Source organism: Pezoporus flaviventris, unplaced genomic scaffold, assembly GCF_033815535.1.
Source record: "Pezoporus flaviventris isolate CSIRO_AGI_PZ_B2104156 unplaced genomic scaffold, CSIRO_AGI_Pfla_v1 ptg000007l, whole genome shotgun sequence".
NCBI lineage: Eukaryota > Metazoa > Chordata > Aves > Psittaciformes > Psittacidae > Pezoporus > Pezoporus flaviventris.
Window position 1 is genome coordinate 89,593,832 of NW_026892555.1, and position 6,905 is coordinate 89,600,736.

Genomic DNA, 6,905 nt, shown 5'->3' on the forward strand with positions numbered 1-6,905 from the left:
TCTTTCTTTTCCTTCTTTCTACTCATCTATGGCATTGCATCTCTAGCATGAAATATTCCATTGCCTCCTGCAGCCTCTCTGCTTGTGTGCAGCCCTGCTTTGCTGGCGATGCTTAGAAATGTACTGACGTTAGCAGAACAGCCTTGCGCAAAAGTGCATCTGCAGCAACACTGATCAGGGGTGTCAGAGCAGCACAGTGTTTCCAGTTTGTTAACAAGGAAACATGGATGTGTGGTTGAACAGCAGCTGCTACGGATCACTTAATGGGGCTACACAGAATTAGAAATGAATTTAAATTGGCCAAGTCCAATACTCCTGCTCTACCACGTCTTAAGCAGTTATAGCAAGGTGTTTGCTTCTCTGAGCAGATGGGTGGGTTGGATGCTCTGAAAGTTGATTTTGGAGTAAGGAGTCGACCGCCTGGCCTCACCTGGTGGCTAAGGAGATGCTGAAAAGCACTCCCAGTCCCAGTGGTTGTATGCACATAGGATCACCCTGCCCCAATACCCACTGGGCCTTCAGCTGGGGAGTGTTTATGAGGAAGAGGGATCTGGTAGTGGTACAAGGGCAGCACTTTAGCTCTGCTTGTTTCCTGGGGCAAGTGGTTCATTTCTGTATGCAAGCAGGAACCAGTGTCTAAGATGGGGCTGCAAAAAGTTGCCAGGTGCCTGGAAACCCCTAAAATTGTCAGAAAGGCTGTGTCTGTCGCTGCTGCAACAGGGTAAGGATAGGCCAGGGTATTTTTCCCTCTCACTCTCTTTCTTTGGGAGAATGGAGCTGCTACCCCATAGCACCAGGGTCTGCCTTAATGCTCGTGACATGAGTGCTGGGAGAGGACCTGAGGAGAAGAACTGGACAAGTGACCAAGCACCAGTAGGTAACTGTAGCCCTCCCTGGCCAAATCCATTAGAACCATTGCAGAAAGGTGCTGGTCCTGAAGAAGGTCCTTGGTGCAGGAGCAAAAGGAGCTGTTCTCCAGGAAGCACGGCTCTGCAGCCAGCTGCCTAGACACAGTTTGCTTAGGGAATCATGTGCTGCTTGCTAATTCCAGGGGTATATTCATGCCACTTTTCCTCATCACCTGCTCTATGCTGACCCCACTATCAGGAGGGGGAAGGAAAACAAAAAGGCAAGGGCTGGAGAGCAGATTGCATGAGGACGACATCTGGGAAGGATGATAAGCACTGTGCATGGGTGAGCACTGTGGAGTACAGATGGGCTGTGGCAGCATCTTCCAGTGGGCAGGGACTTCTTGCAGGGCCAGGCAAGACTGCTTCATGCAGACCTTACTGCCCCTTCAAGCTCCTTTCATTAGCTCTTCTCCTTAAACTTTCCTCAAGATATGGAGGTATCTGCTTGTGTCTGTGGCAGAAGATGGCTCAGATGGTCTGTCAGTGCACCAATCCTCAACTCACAGCCAGTCAACTAGTATGTATTTGGTATTTGCTATTTGCTCCCCTGCTCTGATTCGATTTGATTTGATTTGCTTTTTTATTTATTTGATTTTTTAATTTATTTTGATTATAACCTCTGAGGAGCAACAAATTTTGCCTGTCTCTGGTGGGTACACTACCAAAGCCACAAAGGAGTGTAAAGAGACTGTTGTGGGGGGAAAGCAATGGGTCTGGATTTCTCAAACATCTGGTGGGTGGTTTTAAGGACTCAAAAGGGAGCTGATTTAATGAGCAATGGTTTTCAGCAGACTCTAGGCCACTTTGGCTATATAAGGCTCATCAGGCAAGACTCGAAGCACTCCAAATCACTGAAGTCTGTATTTACAATCTTGGCTATGTTTTATACTAGCCATCACCCTGAATGCCTTTTATTCAGGACAAGTTGTCTTTTCAGCAGTGTTTAAATGCATTCTTAATGTGAATTATCATGTTTTATGGTACAGTATCTGAAAAAGAAAGGCTTTAAGAAAGCTTTTTGCTGGCAGTAAATTAGATCCAAGTTTCTGTGATAAGCTGTAATAGCTCTTCAGAGCAGATGTATTTTATCAATTTAAGTACACAGACTGAGAAAACATGTACTGCGTTCAGGCTTTTAAAAATGTATTTACATGTTAATGTGTACACAGTCAACAATAAATCTATAGGAGCTATGATTGTCTTTGCTAAACTTGGTGCAGCTTGCACTGTGTCTGTTATTTACATACAGGATGACAAAGGCACTTTTCAAGCCAATGTTGCTTCTTAAGGCAGAGCTGGGTCCTGGTGGAAATGATGGGCTATTGGCCCAGGTTCAGTCAAGGGAAAAGGCATACTCCAAGACAAATAACCCATCCACATACAGTTTTATAGACTCACAGTACATGGGGGAAACCTCTCAGTTATCTGCAATCCAGTTTCCTGGCATGGGAGCCTTCTCAGGTGCTGTGGCTGCTGCTTCACATGGTGTGAGACATGCCGCTGACACCACCTTCCTCTTCCTCCTCCTCCCAGATATCTGTACTCCCGGCCCGCAGGGAGGGATGCTGGCATTAGCTACCAGAATGGGCTATGCTGGACCCTGTAGCAATATTAGCTGGTTCCCTGAAAAGTCAACATAGTCTCACTCTCCCAGGTGCTTCTGTGGCAGCCCACATTTGTTCGAGGTTCTTCTGAGGAAGCAGGTCTGCCTTCTCTGGGTGTTACATGGTAGGTATGGAACATGGGCCCTGTCATCTTCCTCTTTTTCATAACAGTGTCTATCTGTAGGTGAGGTGCTTTTGCTCACCCCAGCTATACAGGTTGACTAACACTTCCAACCAACATTTTTCTTGCTTTTTTCTGGAGAAGAAAGTATTTTGAAGAGAAGGCTGCCCAGTTTTGCATACATTTGTATCTGGTTTTCAACTGTGTTGTGAAAATAGTCAATAGAATTTTCATGACTTACTTTCATCAAAAAAAGTAGTCAGAGGAAGGTTTTGCTAAAGGAAGGATTGATTTCCTCACCCGTAGAACACAGAGAACCTGTAAATTGAGGCAGAGGCTCTAATGACTAGGACCTCACCAATACAGGCTGTGTGGTTTCCATGAACAAAAAGTTTTCCAGTCCTACCAGCAAACTAGTTAACAAGGATTAGAGAATTAAGAGTACAGGAAAAAACAGCTACATTTCTAGTATGTTTTTTCTAAGGAAGCAAGTCTTATGCAATCATGTTGGCTGCCTTGTTTGGATGTCTCAATGTTTGAATCCTTTGGTCATTTTCACATTTTTCAGAGGGGAGAAAGTCTGCTACGTTGTTAAATTCCACCAGTCTTATGAAAACTGCAGCTCCATAAAAGAAGAAACAAGATGTGCTCCCCAGTTCAAGCAATGTCTGCAACATGATCACATATGTTATTACCTATTGGAACACCCCCATGAGAGACAGAGTTTGTGAATGTCCCAACCACAGGAAGTTTCCCTGGGAGCTTGAAATCAACCACATGACACAGATCTGAAAGAAGTCAGATTATGTTAAATTGGGATGTGTGAGGGCGTAGCTTTCAAATGTCTTCATTTCCGCTTGCCAGCACCATCCCTATAGTGTTTGATTTGCTCGGATCTTGAACATCTAAGAGTTTTCTCCAAGCAACGTAATGGATGACAATAGATGTGCAGGTTTGGAGCATGCAAGGAATTTTTCAGAAACCTTGCTGAGCTCGGTTAAGCAGCAGGAACAAACATATTCTTACTTTCTTCATTGTATTATATTATTCTTTTCCCATCCACAGGCAGGCAGACCTGGCTTATAAGGTTTCCAGGCCAACTCCAGTGATGCAACATTAGGCTGGCCATGTCATTTCCTCTTTTAATTGTGTTTGTTTCTGTTCATTCTGCGGTTGGACCAAGAGGTTACCCAGGGTTTGGGATCTCCCCTTTAGTTCCTTATTTCAGCGTGAAGGAAATTCACAGCTTCTTGCAGCATAACATGGTGGAGATCACGGGCATCTCTGTGAAAACCCTTTTCTAGATCTATACCGAATTAGGCTTCATGACAGTGACCAAACCAGATTTATTCCAGCTTAATTATTTGCAGAGTGGAACAGCTCCAGCTGGAAATGCTGAACCCTAAGGCAGAATAGCCAGCAGTCCTGTGGTTTTGGCATCACTCGGAAAGGCCCATGTTAAAATCCCCTGCCTGCCTAATTCAGAATGGGAACTTGAAGTGGGCCTGTCGGGTGCCCCTTTCTGTAAGGGAGAGCAGCTGTCCTCTGTGCTGAGGATGATAAGCTTAGGTCAAGACCAGAGAAGGAGGTAAATGCCTGTATAAAATGTAGGAGAAAGAGGCCATGCCAAAGAAAGCCACAGAAAACACAGCTTCTCTTTACCTTGTCCCTTCCCCATTCATGTCTGATATGGTCACTCTTTGGCTGTTGGGCTGGGTCATCCTGGGCACATTTTCATATCAAGCTGAGCTTCTCTTTTCCTCTCTTTATTTAGGCACTGGTGTTCCTGGGACATGTGTTACCTTTCACTATGAATTGCTGTAGGGCCTGCCACCGTGGGCACTGTTGTGAGACCTCTTAACTTTATTCTAAAATGCAGAAAAACAGCCTCATGGAGTCTTAGTCACCTGTAGAGTTTGGTGGCTGTCTGAATAGGCTTGGGAGGAGATATTGTAGAAGATGCAGAAAAAGCTGATTGCTTCTTCCTGGGCTGAATAGACTTCTGGGTGCCCTGGAGCTTTAATAGCAGGAAAATGTGACATTTGCCTTTTCCTCTTTCCTGGATTTGGCCCCAGGGGTCAAGAGCTGGAGGCTGTGGTTTCTGCAGTTGGTGATTAGATTGCTAAATCACTGACCCTGGCAGACAGGTATGTCCACATATTTACTCTGAAATGTAAAGATGAGATTCTGTTCCATCAAGGTGCTCTTAAGGAGTAAAGATTTGCAAAAATCCATTTTTCATTTGATATTAAGGACCAGGAATTTCATTTCCCCTTAGATACAATCCCTATTTAAAACAAAATCTCCATGTATAAAACAAAACCCTCACTTTATGGTCCAGAAATAAATACATTTAAGAAAGCCCAGTCACATAGGCATAGTTGTACAATAGCATTGGCTCTGTGTTCTGCAACAGCTGAAACTTTCCAAGAGATCTCAGTTGCAGAGCTCAGCCAGATAAACCTTCTTGTTCTGAAGCACTAGATATCTTCTCGACATGTCAGAAAACAGAGTTCAGAGTTGTTGTCCGAGAGGAAGAGAATTAGAAAGAGAATTAGAAGACTTTCTTAGAAAAGCTAAACTTTGTACATTGCTATACACCCCTCCCCACCAGAGAAGGACATTTACTTATTACATACTTCCATCATTGAGTGTGTTACTATTGGTACTAAAAGGCTGAGACTTGCATCAGAGTTTGCATATAAAGCCCTTGACTAGAGCAAGTGAAATGGTAAATTCAAAATGGCCAAACAAAATTCTTGGCAGAGCCACAGGATAGTACTTTGTTTGGGAAAATTCAAGGACACAGGACTTCAGGCCTAAGGGAGCCAGGATTCCTCTTGGAGAAGGGGGCAGACCCTCTAACAGCTCCTGTCACAAGTAAAGATAGCAGATGACTGAACATCAAACAGCAGACATAGTTTTCTGGACATGTTTCTATTCACAAGCACTCCCACGGCTGTTTTTCTAAGTTGAAACATCCTGACAAACCTGGGTTACTTTCTAGTGCTCAGCCTAAAACTGCTCTGCAAGTCCATGTGTGGCGGGTTTGACTCTGCAAGATGGCAGCTTCACACACACAAGGTTTTTCTCCCACCACTGCTCTGCAGACAGAGGATAGAGGAGCCCCAGCCGCTGCTGAGTCACCACCGTCACACAAACAGGTTCTCTGTTCTCACGGGTGGGAAAATACTCGTCCCAGTGGTGTTTGGACTTTCTGTAGCTCCAAGGACGCTTGTGGTGTTATAAATAGTAGCAGTGGGGCTATTAAAGAGCATAGGGCTGTGACTAATGCTCTGTTTGAATAGTGCACTCTCTGAGGTAGATTTATGTTTTCATTTCCAGTGTACGTCCAGCATTTATAATCTTTCCTTCCTGGAGATCGTGATGAATTTGGAAGGGAGACGCTTTGCTTTCTCATTTTGTGAACTGGAATGATCCTGGTACACTGGGCCTGTTACAGACCTCTGCCCAAATGCATGCAGCAGTATAAAGCAGTGTACTTTATCCTCCTTTTTCCCTGGTTGCTTTAAAATGTGCATTTCACCAGAGTAGCCTGAGTGCTGATTCTCTGCCAACTGTCTCTGAATCTCGCCCTCCTACATGTCATCTCTGACAGCATATAGAGGAGTCTTCCCCACTCCTGAGGGCTGGGAGGGAGGGAAACTGAAGGGGAAGTAAGCCTCTGCCTGAGGCTGTAGAAATGGCTGCAGTTAAATCAAGTGGTGTCTGATGTGCAATACCGGGCAGGTCACCCTAGAGCATGGGAGGTTCTGAACCTGGCAAAAGATGTAGTGAAGCTGCTTGGAGTCTCCACAACTAGCAGGATGCAGGCACGGATGCCATTACCCATGTCAGGGAGACCTCTGTGCTGTGGCATGTGGGGCTGCTGCGGGAGAAGGAAGTGAAATGCAGGATTTCCCCAGCATGGCCAGGGTTGCTTGAGGATGCTGGGACCTGGCAGTGGGTGACAACAGCACCCAGTTGACACTGAAGATGTAAAGCACCAGGGATGTGCCACCTCTCTCCCTCCACTTATGGCTAGCGCCCAAGATATCTTTTCTAACCATCAGGTTGCTTGATGAGCAAAACTGGAAAAATCCCTCACAAAATCCATTGTAGAGGAGGTGATGCAGATTAAACCTCAGCATTATGCAAAATATTCAGCAAGAAACCTCCTGCTGGGTTATCTTAAAAGGGGGGAGGGGGGAACAAAAATTAATTGCAAAGGAAAGGATACATGGATTTGAAAGGCCTCCTAAAGTAAGG